The sequence below is a fragment of the Lactuca sativa genome, chromosome 4, assembly GCF_002870075.4.
Source record: "Lactuca sativa cultivar Salinas chromosome 4, Lsat_Salinas_v11, whole genome shotgun sequence".
Taxonomy (NCBI): domain Eukaryota; kingdom Viridiplantae; phylum Streptophyta; class Magnoliopsida; order Asterales; family Asteraceae; genus Lactuca; species Lactuca sativa.
The window spans coordinates 245,930,355-245,939,656 of record NC_056626.2 but is presented as its reverse complement, the minus strand read 5'-3'; the positions used below and the strand labels follow the sequence as shown (position 1 = coordinate 245,939,656).

The window sequence follows — 9,302 nt, the reverse complement described above, 5'->3', positions numbered from 1 at the left end:
ACCATAACAAACCATGATGGAAAATCACCCTAAAGACTTGGAAACACTAGAACTAAGTGTTCTATGTCCCATACTTAGTGTTCTTTGCAAGTTTAAGGCCAAATATGAACATTAGAGTGGGTGTATGGTCATAAAGGTAAGTGTGCGGCCAGACTGTGTGTGTGGCTGCACACAGGAGTGTGCGGCCGTACAGAGGGTGTGTGCGGCCGTACACTCCTCATTTGTGCCCGAAATGTCGATTTTAGAGGTCTTCTAGTGCTAATACCAAGTTTAACTAGCAAATGGAGGCCAAACTCTTCACTTTGGAGAGTTTTGATGTGTGTATGGCCACCTTATGAAGGTGTGCGGCCGCACTCCTTCAAAGGATGAAGAACACGAAGTACATGAAGAGTTTCAGGCTTAGATTTAGGCGTTTTACCTGTATAACAAGCTAGATGATGGAGTTATTCACATATTTGAGGCCCTTAGAGTGTTCTTGGATGAGATTTTTAGAGAGAGAAAGTAGAGGGAGAAAGTAGTGTGCAATCAAAGGAGAAAAATGAATGACAGGGGGTCCTCTCCTATATATAGGGTTGGGTGTGTGCGGCTGGGTGTGCGGCTGGCTGGCCGCACACACCTTCTTTGGTGTGATTGGCTCGATTTTGTGATGCTACACACTTTCTAATCCTTCTTAAGACTCATTTCTAGGTTATACTAAGCCTAGAGCACTCATACAGACCCACAATTTCGTTAAAAGATGATAAATTTGAGTTTAATATTGATATACGGATCAATTGCACCGGGTAAAAGTTTCGGGTTGTCACATATTTGTTCAAGCTGTCAAGAGGGTTCAAGAGGATGTAAACTTGAAGATTGAAGAAATTTGACAAGAAATGACATAGGAGGTTACGAAGGTTGATCAGAACTATTCTAGCCTTCATACTAAGGTAGATATAGTTGTTGATGTAGTCATGAAGCTCGTTGAGTATCACACTTCTCTTAACTCTAAGGAGTTCGTACATCTACAAGGCGTGTTGGCAGAAGTGAAGGAGATGATTTCGAAACTTGCTATTCCTCCTACTTCCACAGTTTCTCAAGAGTCCATCTCACAACTGTTTTCGGAGTCTCGACTGAAGGCTGGTCTTGATCCTTTACTACAATTGGTTAACTTGATGCTCACGGCTGCCCCACCTGTTTCCACAGGGGTGCAAGGGGGACATAAGGGGGTGGGTGCATCAAACAATTCAGATCAATGTGAAGTTGTTGGTAAGATGTAAAGCACACAAATTCCCACTACATTTCTGGTATCTACAACCATGACTTCAAAACCTTTAACTAAAGGTATTGTCATTGGATCATCTACTGTTGGGTCAAGTTCGAAGCCACCTCTATCAACAGAAGAGTTGAAGCAAAGAGGAAAGGGTATTTTAATAGAACCAAATGCCGAAGAGAAAAAGTTGGCCTTGGAGCAGGAAATGAAAAAACAAAGAAAGATTCAGAGTATTCTTCGACAAAGACAGAGCGATCCTTCTGGTCTAGATAAGGGTGATTCATCCAAACATTACAGCTACGAAACAATTAAGGCTAATGTGTTCAGTGGAGTTATGCATGAGTTTGCCAAAGTTCCCAAAAAGAGCTATGATATCAAAAACTCATATTTCAATCAGCTAGACTTCCCAATCAATGAAATGATGTTCATTTCTTCGTAATATCAAATTGTTGATAAATTTGAAGACAAGGAAGAACTTAAAAGGTTGAAGCTGAGATTCCATACGGTTCTTGAAAAGAGAAGAAGAGATTTGGTCCTTGGTGAAGATTGTGAAAGTTTTGAATATCTCAAAGGATGTGTTATTCGAAGGGGTATTACAGAATTTCAAATTCCATGCAGTCCGAGCCAACAACGTAGCTTTCGATTTTTCAATAGCAGATTTTCCATTGATGAATACCAATGATCTCATCAATGTTGCTAAGATTTTGAAGTACACAGATGTTTCGAAGCTACAATTGACCAACAAAGAAGATTTTCTTCTTGGACTTGCTTATATTAAGCTCTTCATAGACAATTACTATGATTGTCTTGCAATGACGGATGTTGAGCTTGCACTTAAAATGGGAAAACAAGTCACTGTCCCACAGTCTTTAATGAAAGGTACATAGAATTTGAAGAATTATGATGATGGAGAAATTTGTTTGAAGCCATTGGGAATTGTTTATGTTGGGAAGAGTAAAAACGACAAAATTACAAAGTTCTTATTCAAGATTGAAGATGTAGAAAGATATACAAACTCTCAGTATACCAATTTAATGGTTTGTATCAATAATTGCAAGAAAAATTCAGAAGGTGATAAAGCTAAAGTTCGTAAGTCGATTTTGTGGTATATAGAAGTTCAGAAGGTCTTACATCAAGTTGTTCAGATGATGATGACTTAGGATTCGACATTGCTTACAAAGGGGGAGAATGTAGGGGTCGAAATAGTTGTAAGGTGTCGAAGCGTCCTATGTCTTTTGTTAGTATCGAAGTTAGTAACATAGTATTGATTATTTTCATAAGGATATGTTGTAATGTCGAAGTGTGAATGTAGAACCCTTATGTATTTTTTTGTATGTTTCTATTATCCCTATAAATATATGATAGGTACTAGAGTTAGAGTAATCTTTGAAAGCCTTCGCTACTTTACTCTATAGATTCTATTTACATTTTGTGTTCATATTTCAATCTTAACTCTGATTCCATTCAAACACTCGATGTAGAACAACTACACACCAATGTTGGGATTTGGTTTAGTTTCTTTGTAACACATTGTAGAAAAAATAAAAGATAATAAAAAAGATATACAGGGCTTTTTTATAACTTAATACATAGTTAAAACGATTATTTATTCATATTGTAGAAAATACAATGATACTAAGAGTCTTGAGTGAGAGGTTTCCTTTCCCATCTTTCTTTCGTGTCGAGCCTACAAATTAATACGCAAAATGAGTAAAAACAATTTATAAACAGCAAAAGATATAAAATATTGATAATAACTAATTACCCCCAGTGTAACTTGTGTGGTTTCTTTGATGATATTTGTGGTTTTGGCATTAAACAAACATCTAATAAGGTAGAAGTGTTTGTATCTTCAGCTGTTTTACATGAGATTTTACTTGCTGTTGATTCATTAACATGGCTTTCCTTCTCTTCTAATCTGTTTGGCCTAGATGCCTTCTCTTCTAAACTTTCTACAAACCTAAACATACCTTTCTTAAAGATAATAAAGATAATGATGTTTATCACCAAAATTAAGAAGCTTTAAAGTTCATGTTTGAAGTGAAATAGTACTGCATGGACTTGTTACAATTTGCAGTTAATGCATCTTCAACCCTGCCCAAAAATAAGAAGCAAACTCATTCACCCCAAAAGTAAAACACAAATCCAAGACCCTGATCTATTGCTAATACATCCTAGAAGATCTTTTTCAATTATTTAAAACAAATATGATAAGAAACAATATGTGGATTCTCCACAATTCAAAACTCAAAGCAGTTAACTGTTATTTGAAGTTCAAAACTAATCCGATAGAAACCATAGACGCTAATTTAATACATGGGCTCATACCTACAATATACAACTTCAATTTCTCGTCTGGTTTGACTAATTAACAAGGGGAGAATGAAAAAAAGGGAAAAATCAATGTCCAGAGAGATTGCGTAACTTAGGTTGCTGATTACCTTTGTCTGAGAAGAGCCAGAGGATCATAGCACAGATTACCAACAGAAGAGGGATGAGATGGATGGCTGCCTCAGCAGATCTAATTTGATTTTGTTTTTTGGTAGATATATAAGATCGAGGATTGTATGTGGGTAATACCTCACCGGTCTCGTCGGTACCCGGTCTGTAGTTCTCCGCCAATGGCACTCGATGATGGGAAAAGTCGCCGGAGACTCTTGTGGAGCTCGACGACCGGTGCATTCGATCGAGAGAGAGAGAGAGAGAGAGAGAGAGAGAGAGAGAGATGGGATTCGGGGTGATTTGCAGGCTTTGATTTACGCGGTTTACTGTCATATGAAAAAATATGTTATAAACCGTTTACGCGGTTTGACGATAAAAAAATTTATATTTAATAATACAATAGCTCAAAAAAATTATATATGATAATAATTCATGTATATGCGTAAATGGGTAAGACTATTATTTTTATGTATAAATAATATCCGGTTACAAAAATTAAATAATGGAGTATTATTTAAATCATAATTATCCACCATATACAAATAAATATACAAATAATGAGTAGGTTTAAATGTTTTTACTATCTATTGTGTGCGTATGATTGATTCTGAACCAATCATTTTAGTTATTTGAAGAAAGTAATTAATGCATATTAAATGTTGAAGATGTAATTAATATTCATTATATCTTCAACATGTAATATACATTAATTACTTTCTTAAAATAACTAAAATGATTGGTCCAGAATAAATCATACATGCACACAATAGATAGTGAAAACAAAATAACCTAACCCTACAAATAATACAAGTAATTTGTCCTAAAAATAAATTAATAGAAATAACAAAATTGTAAAAAGGGATTGTATTTTCTCCACGTCAACATTTAAGTGACTTTTTAAAAACTTATTTCTTATCGGCTATCGTTTTTTAGGAGGTGTGAACATTGAGATGAACTTTTCTTCCGATTAGGTTCCATCCATGTTTCTTAATGAGTCGTGTATTTTGTGCAATTATCTTAATAAATTAATTTTAATTGTTATATTTAAATATAAATGATATTTCATATTATTTTGAATTAGATAAATACAGATAAAATCGTAACCAATGACAAAAAATGAATGGACTCACACAATAATAGAACTAATAAGGTCCAAATTTGAAAACTTGCCAAAATTTAGAAAGTTTGACGCACTTCCTTCAAAAGCGTGTTACACCCTGCTGTGAAATTTGTGTAACATGTGGAAACCCGACCTCGCGACGACAAATGTCCGTTATCGACGTGGTGTTGCTATTTTCTATAAATATTCGATTTTTCAACTCTAAAACGATATCTCATCATATCCAACACAACGAGAGATACCTTACAACGAATATTTGTCCAAAAACCTTTTTGGATCGATTCAAGGTTGGAGAAGCACTTTAGAGTGAAGATGTGAAGAATCATAAGCTAGAAGCATTAGGATCTCACTTTGGTTGCACAATGATCATGTTTAGTAACTCCCCAGTGAAGTTTTCTATTTTTGTTTAGTAATTATGGAGTAAAACTCTTATGTTTTCACTAGAGTACATGTAACCTAATGAATGTGTGTAACACGCATTTCCAGTAGTGTCGTTCCAAACATATTTTGGGCCCTGGGCGAGAGAAAAAAATAGGACCTTAAAATAAATAAATGGCATCAAGTTTTTTATAGTAACTCAATAATTCAAAGAAAATTATTTGTATTATCTTCTAAATATAATAATTTTCTTATAAAATTTGGGCTCTTTTGAAAGATGAGCCCTGGACGGTCGCCCCTATCGTCCCCCCTCTTGGACGGGCCTAATTTCCAGAATAGATCGGTTGAGGGCTTAGAACGATAATTGTAAGGTTTTTGGGAAAAACATGGTGCCACGACGTGGAGTATGGAGGACCATGACATGTCATGTCCACTATAAGAACACATGTTTTGATTTCCGACGTGGAATATGGAGGACCATGAGTATGGAGGACTATGACGTGTCAGCTAATGCAACCCAAGCCCACGATATCACACCCCCAACCAACGGCGAAATCACAGGGGTGAGTGACGTTAATTGAATATCACAATCAAAGCATACATGAATAGTACATAGTAGCAGAAATTTACCAATATTAAACATTACCATATATATCTTACATCAATACAAGTATCGTTACAAATCTTCATTGATGCAAACAGTAGCAACAAAATATAATTCATACAAAATGATGATGCCATAAAACCCCTGCATGAATCTCATGCGTCTTACTTTCCTGAGAATACATGTTTGAAAATACATCAACAACAAGTTGTTGGTGTGTTTTACAAGTTTGGACTCCACATATTTTAAGTATAATTTTTATAAAAAGGTTTTAAATGTCAAAAGAATCAAATTGTACCTTTTTAAATGTATAAAAAAAATTCAGTTTCACCCTTATGATTTTGTACAAAATTGAATTGTTTATATAAATAACTTATTAATTATAAGTTTATAAACCTTTTCGATTGTGTCGCTATATTAATTAAGTGTTATATGACTTAATTTGGTAATGACACTTATTATTTTGAGTCACAAGTTTCCCATTACTTTCTTTCAACTTGTATAAGTGATGAAAAATAATGTATAAATCATATTTTAATTCTATACAAATTATATACAACAACGAAAGAAATCAATGGTCTATAATGAGCTCATAACTGGACTATGACACACGAAACTTCTGCATCAGCACTACAAAAGGGGCGTGCTGAAATTCCACATCAACGCTTTATCAACATCATGGAATAAGTAGAGTTGTAACAACAGCGCCCAAATCGACTCCTCATACGATGGTTATAGCTAGCAATCGTTGGCGGGGATGTATACCCATATAAATCTAAGCAAACAATCTTATACCTGTCGTTCCTCATTCTAAACGGATTAAACGCAAAGGGTTTTTACTAAGATTTATAGTCTTAGTTTAGAAATGAACACAACTCATATCGGAAAAATATGTGTGTAATGGATCCTAACAATGTGTCTAGGCATCCTACTCCTAAACTTTTCGTTATAAGTTTATTAGACAATTATAATTCTTTGACATTTTAGAAACAAATATTGATTTAAGTCTTTTAGTATTTGGGATTCACAAGACTTATCATATTTCAAAACTTACTATTTGCCGTGATAAAATTGGGGCAGCATAACGACTGCATTTAGAACAATTTTCAGGTTTCAACCAACTTGAAAACCAATAATTCCCATAAAATCAATAAGTTACATATTCATTAAGTTGCATAATTTATGATAAAGTGATTCTTAAATTCTGAAATCAATCATGCTATAATATGTAACAAAATTTGTAATTGTGTAAAAATGATTTATATTTTTATAATAGTTTTAAAAATATAATAAGTCATTTTTAAATTCGTTTTTACGTGTGTGTCTATATATATATATATATATATATATATATATATATATATATATATATATATAAAACGAGTTGATTTTTGGTATTTTTCAACTAATAAGTATATATATGCTCAAACTTTGTTTTTCAACTATTTTAGGCAATGTACTTTTATATTGTACATATTTATGTTGAATGACAATTTGGTTATACATATTCCTTTTTATACATTCTTAACATATTTATGCTTATACTTAACAAAATGTATAATTTATAAATTATCAATATACTTGTATCCTTATAAAAACCTAGTTATGATCTTTTGATTTTTCTCAACTTATGTATAATCATCTTACATAACAAAGTATAGGTATGTCATAATTTAGCATTCTACTTATACTTATATGATTATTTAGTGAGTTATAGTCTTTTATTTAATCATTTTACAAGATTTTAAATATAAATCCACATGTCACCGGCCACAGTGGCGTGTAGTGGTGGTTTGTGGTGGTTCTTGGCATGTTTTCGATGGGAAACAGGGATATGCACGCCTGAGGTTTGATGTTTGAAGCAGGGAAATGATGAGGAGCAGTTGGTGTGGTTGAAACAGTCGAAGAAAGGGAAAGTTGTCAATGGTTTTTCAATAGATTTTCTCGAAAAAAAGGACTCGACATGGGTTGTTGGCGACCGGAGATGGCAGTTGAGACCTGTGGTGATTGAAAGGGGGTGTTTAGGCTTGATTGTCGACGAGAAAGAGGAGAGAAAAAGGACCAGAACGGAGGTCGTCGGTCTCCCTTTTCTGTCTCGGTTTTTCGACGAACAAGAGTGAAAAAAGAGAAAGATCGAGGGAGAAGGGTGAGAATGATTGAATGCAGTAATAAGTGATATTATGAAGAATTTTGGTTGATTTTTGTGTACTATTTGATCTATTAAGGATTAAGTAAGTACAATGCATATTTGATCAAATCATGTACATGTACATTTTGGTGAGTGTTAGTGTGTGAGGAGAGAGATACGTGAGTGTGGGAAAGGAAGAATGGAAGTTGGTTATTATGTGTACTTTCTAGATCGTTCCCTTGAAATTTTTGTTTACCATAATATCTATCAAGTCTGTGTACATGTGGGTAAATGTTTGAAGCATTTGGAAGTACTTATGCATACATACTATACATGTATACCCATACATTAAAAGTTATATATATATATATATATATATATATATATATATATATATATATATATATAAGGAACTCGAGATTTGTGTGTAAGGATATCAAAATGGTTACACACTAGTATTTGACATATAAAATGAGTATTTATAAAAGGTATGGCCAAGGTTCTAAATGGCTTAAGGCATGGCGTGGCGGCATGGCCAAACCTCAAGCTTAGCGAGCCATGGCGAGCCTAGCGTTTTTCAAGGCGTGATGTAAGGCGGCGATTTTGTATTAATTTATAATTCTATTACCACATAAATATAAATTTGTATTAAATATAACTACTTTTTAGAAGTGTTATATATCAATAACTAATAACAAAAAGTTCACAAAAAACACAATAGCGTATCCCCAATTAGAAAATACATAACAAAGAGCAAAAAAATGTGTCTCAAACGAAAAAACACACGCCATATCACGCCTTGCCATGCACCACGCCTAACAGCAATGTTGTGAGGCTTTTCATAACGGTGAAGCCACGCTTCACCCCTTGGCGTGCCTTGGCCCACGTCATGGTGCGCCTTTTAGAACATTGGGTATGGCAATTATATCCTTAGTTGTTTATAAAATATGTGACCTACACACATATATGCATACAAATATGATTTTATAATTATTATATTGTTTCCATCATTAAAATCCACAACAACCGAATTTGATTTCTAAAATATACACGGAATGTAATTCCAATACTTGAAACCATGTGAAAAATCAACAATTTAGAGTTTCGTGTTCGATTCATTATAATTGTAAAGTTTTCACAAAATAGGTTCTTCTTTGGAATATAATAGTACTAAAATGAACTCGAATAATAAGCATAAGTCTTTGAGCTCAAAATAGATTACTTCTTGAGCAATTAAGTATAGTACAACTTAAACTTTCTTAAATGAATATTGATGTATCGTACAATAGGTCTAATTATAATAACATTAACGACGATTGACTAATAATTGTTGACCTATTTTACCAATTGTTACACAAAATTTTTAGGGTTTTCTCCATAT

General features: G+C 33.7%; 1 long non-coding RNA gene across 1 annotated transcript; it reads right to left on the bottom strand.

Moving 5' to 3' along the window:
* Positions 1–2,676: 2,676 nt before the first annotated feature.
* LOC111908874 (uncharacterized) lies at positions 2,677–4,021 on the bottom strand. The gene is made up of 3 exons (XR_002856002.3): positions 3,691–4,021; positions 3,015–3,343; positions 2,677–2,936 (listed from the first exon to the last, which is right to left on the bottom strand). It is a non-coding gene; the product is annotated as an uncharacterized LOC111908874 (long non-coding RNA).
* Between the last annotated feature and the right edge of the window lie 5,281 nt (positions 4,022–9,302).